The sequence below is a fragment of the Mus pahari genome, chromosome 3 (genome assembly GCF_900095145.1).
Source record: "Mus pahari chromosome 3, PAHARI_EIJ_v1.1, whole genome shotgun sequence".
Classification (NCBI taxonomy): Eukaryota; Metazoa; Chordata; class Mammalia; order Rodentia; family Muridae; genus Mus; species Mus pahari.
The window spans coordinates 40,934,370-40,944,008 of record NC_034592.1 but is presented as its reverse complement, the minus strand read 5'-3'; positions in this window follow the sequence as shown (position 1 = coordinate 40,944,008).

Below are 9,639 nucleotides of genomic sequence, written 5' to 3'. Positions count from 1 at the left end.
TCATCATAAAATCATTTAAAAATTAGGAAATCTTTAAATAGTGATGCAATTTAAAGATATGTTCATTTAAATGGTAGCATTTTGTTGTTTTGTTTTTGTTGTTCATTTGTTTAAATTAATATAGGTCCAAGTGAATGCAAAGTTGCTTTTAGAGATTTAAGATGAAAGACCCCCACTCTGGGGAGAACCTCGCTCAAGTCCCTGGATGAGCCAATGCCCCAATAACTCGAGAGAAACCATTCTTGATGCAATATTGCAAGAGGTTTAATCAGGAATCAGCATGCTGAGGCAGAGCTCATAACCCGCACAGGGCAGAGGAGATTGACCCTCAGCAGTTGCAGTTGAGGGTTTTTAAAGGAAAAAAACACAAAGAAAGGGGAGGATAAGACCACAAAGAATGGGGAAGCTGAGTAAACATCATAAGAATGTGGATGATAGATTACAGCTCATCCCTTACCAGAAGAGTTACAGGCTATCTTTGGCAAACATTCTTGGTGGGGAAGCTAAGTAAACATCATAAGAATGGGGATGATGGATTACAGCTCATCTCTTATAAAAGGGTTACAGGCTATCTTTTGCAAACATTATTGGTCCCTTACACAATGAGTCAGGTGCCAGGGTGGGTCAAGACTGTGATGAGCCAGTTTCAGTGGTCATTGGTTTCCCAGGCTGAAGGTGAAAGAACAAAGAACTCCATGCTGAGCTTTGCTTCCAGGGGTCTAAGAAACAAATTGAGTTGGGGGTCTTACAAAGACACCTTGCAGTTAATTATAAAAGATCTTATCTAAAGTGTAAGAATTCTCACACTCAAAATGTTTTGGTAACTTTCTAAGTGTGTGTTTATCTAAAAGGACAAAGAACTATAAGAAACCTTAACTTAACTCTCAATTGCTCTCTTCACCCTCTGTTCCTTTCTGTGTTTTTAAAAGCTGTTGAGTTCATCACATGGTCAACGTTAGAAAATTAGAAAACTAAGGTCAGGACATAAGAAAACAGACTACCTCTTCCAGGGGTCAGTCAAGGCTGACTATTTTGCTTAAGATTTTATTTCCTATCAGACAACTTCTACCACACAGCTGTTAAAAGCTGCTTTTATAAGCCTCAGGGCATTGTACTCTCCAATGTTTTTTACCTATGTGAAAACCTGGATAAAATAGTCTTCAAATTACTCAATTGTATGTGCCATCGTTGTTCTAGTTGTGACCCTGATGCACAGAAATCATGCCTTTAATGGGAAACTCCAAATGCTGTGGTTCATTTTCTCCTTCTCAATATGGTAACCAGACCATTGCTGCCCAGAAGGTTATTTATTTCTTACACAGATTGCACAGAATGACCTGATTCTTAAATAGTTTCGTAAGGCCAATGTTTCCTGTCATAATTTCATGTGACTATTTTTTGTTACTTAATACGCATCATAAGAGCACAAAACCAAATATTTTCAAAATCAGAGAAAAAATATAAAAACCATTGCCCAATTTTACATCTGGCTGATTTTATATAAATTATTTATTGTTTGATAGTTAAAGCTGTTTAATGCATTGAGAAAGTATTGTATAAAATATGTTAATAAAAAGTAATAAATGCAATATAATATGATCAATTCAAAATAAAGGAAATCATTACAGTTATCTAACATCAATACTTTTCCGTACCTTCTCACTCAGTAGTTGACTACAGTTATCTAACATGAACACTCTCCCATATCTTCTCTTTCAGTAGTCCTTGAACAAGTGTTCTAGATGATCCTCTCCTCATTACTAGATTATCATGTGATTCTGGTAAGAAAGCCAAGCTGTCTTTAGGGCCAGATGTCTGTGGTTGTATCAGCGTACTTATCATCCTTTTAACAGTGTCACATGAATCGTGTTTTGAAGCTGTGAGTATTTTAGACAATAAATACACAACGGTTTAGAGAAGAAATCCCATATAAGTGATAGGTTATTTCTCCACCAGTAAGATGAGCCAACAAGCCAGATTAGATTGTATTAAAGGCAGGTGAGTGGAAAGCTCTACTTCTTGGTGGGAAAGTTCACTGGCCCCAAGTACCATGGGAAAGGCAGGGTAGGAGAAAGAGAGAGAGAGAGAGAGAGAGAGAGAGAGAGAGGGCCCATGTGCAGAGAGAGAAGAAGGAAGAGAGAGAAATCTCTGGTAAAAGGGCGGCCTAACCCTTTGCGCGCGGGGGGGGGGGGAACGTCCTGGGCTGGGAATATCAGGTAGTGACTGAGGGATGCTGAGAGACTCTGGAGCCAAGTCTGCTCTGATAGGTAAAATATGCACCCAGTCCATGTCCTGGGGTCTGAAACCAAACAATAAGCCCAGATATTCTTGTATGCAATTTACTAATAATAAAATAATAAATCTGCATATTTACAAACATAAAAAATTCAGCACCCATTGAAACTACAAGCAACGAGTAAGTTTTAAATTATATAAAAACATAATTAACATCATGAAATATCCATGCAATTTATATTTATTACTTTTATAATAACAGTATAAAGGCAAAATCCTTGATACTTACACATACAGAGAAACTTCAGTAAAATTCAACACTTTCTCACAGTAAGAACACTCAATAAATCAGGCACATCAATATAAAGGCTAAGAAAAAAATGAGTCCACAGCTAATATCAAGCTATATGAATGAGCTAAAATACACCCAGTATTAGCATAAGGAAAGGATTTTTACTCTCAACTTCAATACAGTACTGCCATCCTACCATTTAGGCAAGAAATTTAGGCAATAAAGTCAAAAGTTAAAAACAAAATTGTTTTCCATGACATGTGATATATATATTCTTTTAATATATATAAAAAAAGTTAAGTCCTCACCAAATAAACTACAAGAGCGAACTAATTTATAGACTACAGAGTGAAGACACAAAAAACACTTATATCCATACAAATGAAATACTGTCAAAAATAGGTTATTAACATTCTATAATTTTTGTTACTGTACAGAATCTTGATTAATATAACACCATACTATCTATGGAGTAAGAGTTTGTTTGGTTTTTTTTTTTTGTTCTTGTTTTTTTTTTGTTTTTGTTTTTGTTTTTCAAGACAGGGTATGGAGTAAAATTTAATAAAATTGATTCTACCTATAGTAGTCTACAAGGGCAAACAGTCTCTATCAAAATTAAAATGATGTTTTCTACAAAAATAGAAAGCATAGTCCTAAAATTTCTATCAAACAAAACAGTCAAACTACCTCCAGGAAAAAAAATGATAAAGCTAGAGAAATTATTCTACCCAATTTCAAAATATATTCTAAGATCAACATAATAAAACCAATAGTAATTATTTAGAAAGGCACGTGAACAAATGAGAAAGAAAAGGGCTTGGAATTAAATCAAGACACAAAAAACCAGTAAGTCAATCTGAAGCAGAAATGACCAGAGTATAGGTGGGTTGAGAGATTTATCTCTCTAATAAATGGTCTTGGAATATTCTAGTAACCAATCTTGGAAAGGGGACTAGGGTCATACACTAAGAGACCACCACTGCAATAAATACAACTCCACAAAGCAATTTTACTTCAGAGTAGAGTGGTGCTTAGCAGCCCCAAAGCAGGAAAGCAGGAAATCTTCCAGTTTAAAAGATCTTTGTCTTTTGTCTCTCACACTCTGCACACAGATTGGAGGCATGGCTTATCCACGCCAAACCCCCTTTGGCTGAGGTTTACCTTTTTATTCTATACTTGCTTAGCTAGTTTGTACAAGTAAGAGACAACCTTGAGAAGAATGCTTGTGAGGCAGCTCAACGGGTACCCTAGGGATTCAAAGAGAGGGGAAGAATGACCGAATGGTTCATAGGAAACAGACGAACATATCAGGACTCGTTTGACAGAACACAACAACAACAACAACAACAACAACAACAACAAAACCAGCCATATTTTCATAAATATAAAACCTGAAGCCATAAAATTCTGAAGTAAAAAAGGAGGAAAGTCCCATTAGCATTGGTTTCTGAAAGAACTTGTATGGTAAGGCACCAAATACAAAGTCAAGATAAACAAAAATAAGTATTTCTGTACAGCAAAATAAATTTAAAATAAAATAAGGAAACCCAGGCAACAAACAAAAACTGTTGTGTTTCTGCACAGCAAACAGAAAGAAAGAAAGAAAGAAAGAAAGAAAGAAAGAAAGAAAGAAAGAAAGAAAGAAAGAAAGAAAGAAAGAAAGAAAGAAAGGAAGGAAGGAAGGAAGGAAGGAAGGAAAAAGAAATAAGAAATTGAGTCACTCTAAAAAGTAAAAGATAATATCAGAAAACTGACAGGGCAATACAGTACAGAGGTTCCTCCATTTTGTATTGTTGCTGAGGGCATTTCAAGCTTAAGTAGAATATGATCTTTCTTGATAGAGAATCTCATTGGAAGTTACCCAAATTTATTCTAGGAACTAGAGGTCAAGATGCATCAGCTAGCTTATCTTAGCTTCTGTTAAACATCTTGCTTGTACAAATATGATGATAATTATTTACATAGACATACAAGAACATGTTAACTATTAGACTGTAAGATTTTATTAAGAAATAACATTAGCTATAAGAGATGATGATGTGCTAAATTCATTTGATTGTGGTAATAATTCATAGTATATTTTATGTCAAAAACCCACTTTGTCCATGCTAAATATAATAAAGTATTTCTCCTTCCTAAGTTCTTTCCCCTGTATCTGTTCGTGCATTTAATCCAAAGTTAAAACTGTGTATATTCTCCAGATATATTTTTAGATAATTTGCTAACTTGAAATGATCATCTAGCACTAGTTCCTAAAGTATTTTTATCACAATCCCTGATAAGTGGACAAGATCAAATGGTGTCGCTCTATTTTATATACTCACATTAAACCAGTATCAGTTGTATTGCTAAGCTTGGTCACTAGTCCAAATGAAAAATTAACTTAGCTAAAAACAGATTAATATCTGCTCTTTGTTCAGAGGGAGCAAATTGCCACAAATCGTATTGAAATAATTGTGCTCATTTTATACTGAAATCCGAGAGTGATTTTACAGGTGTCCTTAAAAATCAATATTTTCTCTTAAGTATACAGTGAAAATATTCTAATATGCAAACTCACTGAGATTATGACAATAGTTATGATAATAGTAGAATCCATACTCATGAATAGATAAGTGAGTTTTAACAAAGCTTTTATGTATGGCATATAAATATTTTCACTAAAATTCAGCCAAAAAGCCTTTGACCTGTAAGGGTCCATTGTTGTTCGCCAAAGAATGATCCTCTAGACTGAAATCTTATTTAAAGCAAGGAGCGTTTTATACTGTACAAATCCTGCACGTGGAGGTCTCTCATTCAAGATGAACAGACAGCCAATTGGACTTGCAGGCTCAAATTAAAGCACACTAGGGGAATCCAGGGGTAGGTGGGCTTTGTCTTACTTTATCTCTAGTCATGTGTAGTAGTGAGAAGGGAGGAAATTATAGAAGGGGAGTTCAAGCTGTAACTGAGTGTGTACAAACAATACAGTATTTGTCACCTAAGGCTACACAGAGACCTCCCTGCTTGAGGAAGAGCAAGTGTGGGCCTCTTTTGTTTTATTTTTATTTATTTTTTATTTTTTTGTATTTTTATTTATCTATTTATTTTTAGCTTTTCTTTTTTTTCTTTATTTATTAGATATTTACTTTATTTACATTTCAAATGTTGCCCTCTTTCCTGGTTTTCCCTCCAAAAAGCCCCTATCCCCTTCCCCTGCTCACTAACCGACCTACACCAGCTTCCTGGCCCTGGCATTCCCCTACACTGGGGCATAGAGCCTTCACAGGACCAAAGGCATTAGGCATTAGACAGATTAGGCCATCCTCTGCTACATATGCAGCTGGAGCCATGAGTCCCACCAATGTGCACTCTTTGGTTGGTGATTTAACCCCAGGGAGCTCTGGGGATGCTGGTTAGTTCATATTATTGCTCCTCCTATGGGGCTGCAAACCCCATCAGCTCCTTGGGTCGTTTCCCTGGCTCCTTCTTTGGGGACCTTGTGCTCCATCCAATGGATGATTGTGAGCATCCACTTCTCTATTTGCCAGGTACTGGCAGATCCTCTCAGGAGACAGCTATATCAGGCTCCTGTCAGCAAGCTCTTGTTGGCATCCACAATAGTGTCTGGGTTTGGTAACAGTATATGGGATGGATCCCCAGGTGGGGCAGTCTCTGGATGGGTCTTCCTTCAATCTCTGCTCCACACAGTCTGTAACCCCTTCCATGGGTATTTTGTTACCCCTTCTAAGAATGTTGTTTTATAAGCCTACATTTGCCAGGGAGGATAGGGAATCCTGTAGGGCTGTGATGGACTTTTCCATCACCTGTATATCTGTGTTTACTTCCATCTGTAGGGGCTTGTAATTTTTATCTAGGAGTATTTGAGCTGAGGTCCTCATATTAGCAGCACTGGCCAGCCCTATGTCAAGGAGAGAACCTAGCAACACAGTGACAATGGCCACATTTTTACTTGATTGTTTGGAAGTGTTAGCTGGTTGATGACATTCTTCCCTGAGTAATAAATCATTCTAGGTATGAGCTGCATTAGAACACAAAGGTTCTCACTGGAATTTACAAGGCCATAAATGTATTGAGTAAACCTAGAGGTACAAGCTCAGGAAGAACTCTCTGGTGGCAGCATATGTCCTCTAAGAGTAGGGGTTATAGAGGTGGGAATCGGCTAGGGGTACCTTATTTCTAGTACAGAATCCCTGTCCTGTTACTGAATGTAGAGTCAGCTTCTCTCTATTTGATTGTTGTCATCCACATTGAGTACTATCTGTAGTCTGTGAATCATCTCTAGGGAGAGCTATTTCTTCAGAGTAGAGGAGCTGAGCATTTAACCATAACTAGCAGTCCTGAGTTAAGTCTGGGTGGGAGGAGTTAAGAGCCTGGAAGGTAGCTTCTAATAATTGCAGGGGTCCTGACTTGGGTTATGAAATGGGTAACATAGGAGGTGGAACAGTTTTAGGGAGCAGTTGGTTAGATGAAGTGAGACCTCGCTGGGGCAAAAGGGTGGGGTGGGTCCTGATAAGGGAGTGATGGTGGGCAGAAGCAGATTGGGGAGTGGGGGTTGGTTAAACCTCGATAGTACCTTGTTGGGGCCTAAGGGATCCCAGATCATAGTCAGAGGTGTAAATTCTTTGTCTTATCAGCAGTCCAAACAGCCTTCCTGTCAGCTGCAGTAAACTTGATAACAAGTCTGCTGCATCTCCCCCAGTGGGTATGCAGCTAATAAACAAGGCTCAAAACAAGTCTCTCCCCCAAGAGTCAGGGTGTCCTTTATTATGTAGGACCCAGCTCCAGGTGTCTGTGTATCTCCGAACCAGTCACAGTGATAAGGTCATTTGATGGGGGAGCTTCCAGCTTATCCACCCAGTAAATTCACATCCTCATACCACACAGAAAAAGGACTCTGGACCTCCATATTTGCTCTGCTGGCTTTGATCCTGAGGTTGCCCTGACAGACATAAAAGACCTGATAGAACATTTTCCTTCGGGCCCAGATGAGTTGCAACCATATCCAGTAAACTGTAACCAGTAGATCCCATCCCCCATCTACGAAGTCCTGAAGATCTATATGAAGATCAAGAAACCAGGTGCCCAGGGGAGCAGAGTGAGAGATAAGAGTTGACAATCGACTGCAGCATTAACTATCTACCAGGTTAGATTCAGGAGATGGTGAGGGGGAGTGGATGGCATAGCAAACCGTGAACAGCAAGTAAGCAGAATCAGGAGTGCTGGAGCCCCAGTTTCAGCAGATCGACAGGGCAGATGTGACCTTCTGTTGTTCTTGCGGAGGTTCTGGAAATCTCTTTCCCTGGAATCTCAACAGCTGGGCCATTTCTCCCCTGACAGTCTTAACCTGGGAGTGGTGTACTCATGTGAAGATTCCCCTCCACCACAGCAGCCATAGGTGTGGTCAGGATGGGGTACTTTCTGGTGTGGTTCCAGAATCTTGTAGTTATGTCTGTTGATATAGACTTTGTTATGTGGTTTAAAGTAATGGGGCTTAGGGGAAGGAACAGACTCATAAACCTGCCGGATGGCAGGCCAGAGTTATTTTGGACCCTATGGAGGGCTTTTAAGGATTTTAAAAACTTAGATTGGTCATATTCAGCTAAGATATCAGATTGGAGGTTAGGCAGAGTGGGGGGGGGGGCGTCCCATATGTGACCCCAAATGAGGTGAGACCTAAAGTAGAGGGAGTGTTCCTGGCCCTATATAAGGCATCAGTTAGAAGAGTCACCCAGTCACTGCCAGTTTTAAGGGATAATTTGGCCAAGGTCTCCTTCAGGGTCTGACTCGGGTCTGACTCTTCCTCTCTACTTGCCCTAAACTCTGGGGTCTGTATGTACAATGTAATTTTTAACTGATCCCCAGAACCTGTGCCCTCCTCCTACCCTGAACTCCCCCACACCCAGGGCTTCAAAGCCTTTCCCCTTTAAAATCCAACCATTTTGGGTACCTACACCTTTTTGTACCTTTGTCTTCCTAGCTGCTGTCTTATTCTTCTCTCTCCCTTTTCCCATCTTCTCCCTGTTCTCTTCACAAAGCTCAGGGTCCTGACCACTCTGGACTCTCCCAGATGTCCTTGCCTCTGGCTAAGCTCTCCCTTTTATTTACAGTAAACTTTATCCTCTACCACTCCTAGGAGCAGTCCTGTTCTTCCCTTTCCTTTGCTTCTCTCCCCTCCCCTCCCCTCCTTTCCTTTCTTTCTTTTTAGTCTGCTTCTCAAATTTCCCATAGAGTAATTATGATACTCGTTTGAGTTTCTATTTTTCTTGCATATATCTTTTTTGAACTGCCAGTTGACCAACTTCACATTCTGGTCTCCTTTGTCTTTTACCATTGTGGTGACTGTCACTCTCAAAAAAGGCAAAAGTTGGTAGCCATGGCAGAGATGGTCTAGTCCACAGAACATGTAATACAAATTATGACAAAAGAGAAAATAGCCAATCCTTATTATAGAAAACAAAACAAACAAAAACAAAAGAAAACAAAACAAAAAACACGTGTCTTCAAACTACACCACAATGACCCTTCACTACAGGTCTTCTACCCATTCTAAATTCTTTTGCTTAATTTAATTTATGCTGAAAGTGGTTGAAGTGAAGAACTACATTTCAGTAGCATTAGAATGTGTTTATTCACACAAAACTCTGGAAGTAAGCTATCAAATAGCCATTTCTCAACCACACCCTCTGACTTTTATTATGCTAATTATTCTTCCCAGACTCTAATTTCAGTCAAACTGAAGAGCTTTAATTGCAGCATACCTGGGTCTCTGAAAACCTTAAATCCATAATCACTCCTTACTTTACATTTCTTTGGATCCTGAGACAACCGACCTATTGAGGTTTTTCACACACCAAACTAAAATTCTTTTATGTCTTCATGGATTATAACACTAATAACATTTGTACACTTGATCTTAGCCAAAAGGCCGAGAAGCGATCACCAATAACATTGGTAATTCTCTGAGTAGAATGGTTCTCCAAAGCAACTGCCAGTTTTAATAACACTTGGATTGTCTCTGCCTTTCCCTGTTTTACTAAACCATTCCAGTTTCTTTCTTTCTTTCCCCGCACTTCCCCCCCACCCGGGGTGGAGGGAAGACATTTCTTTTT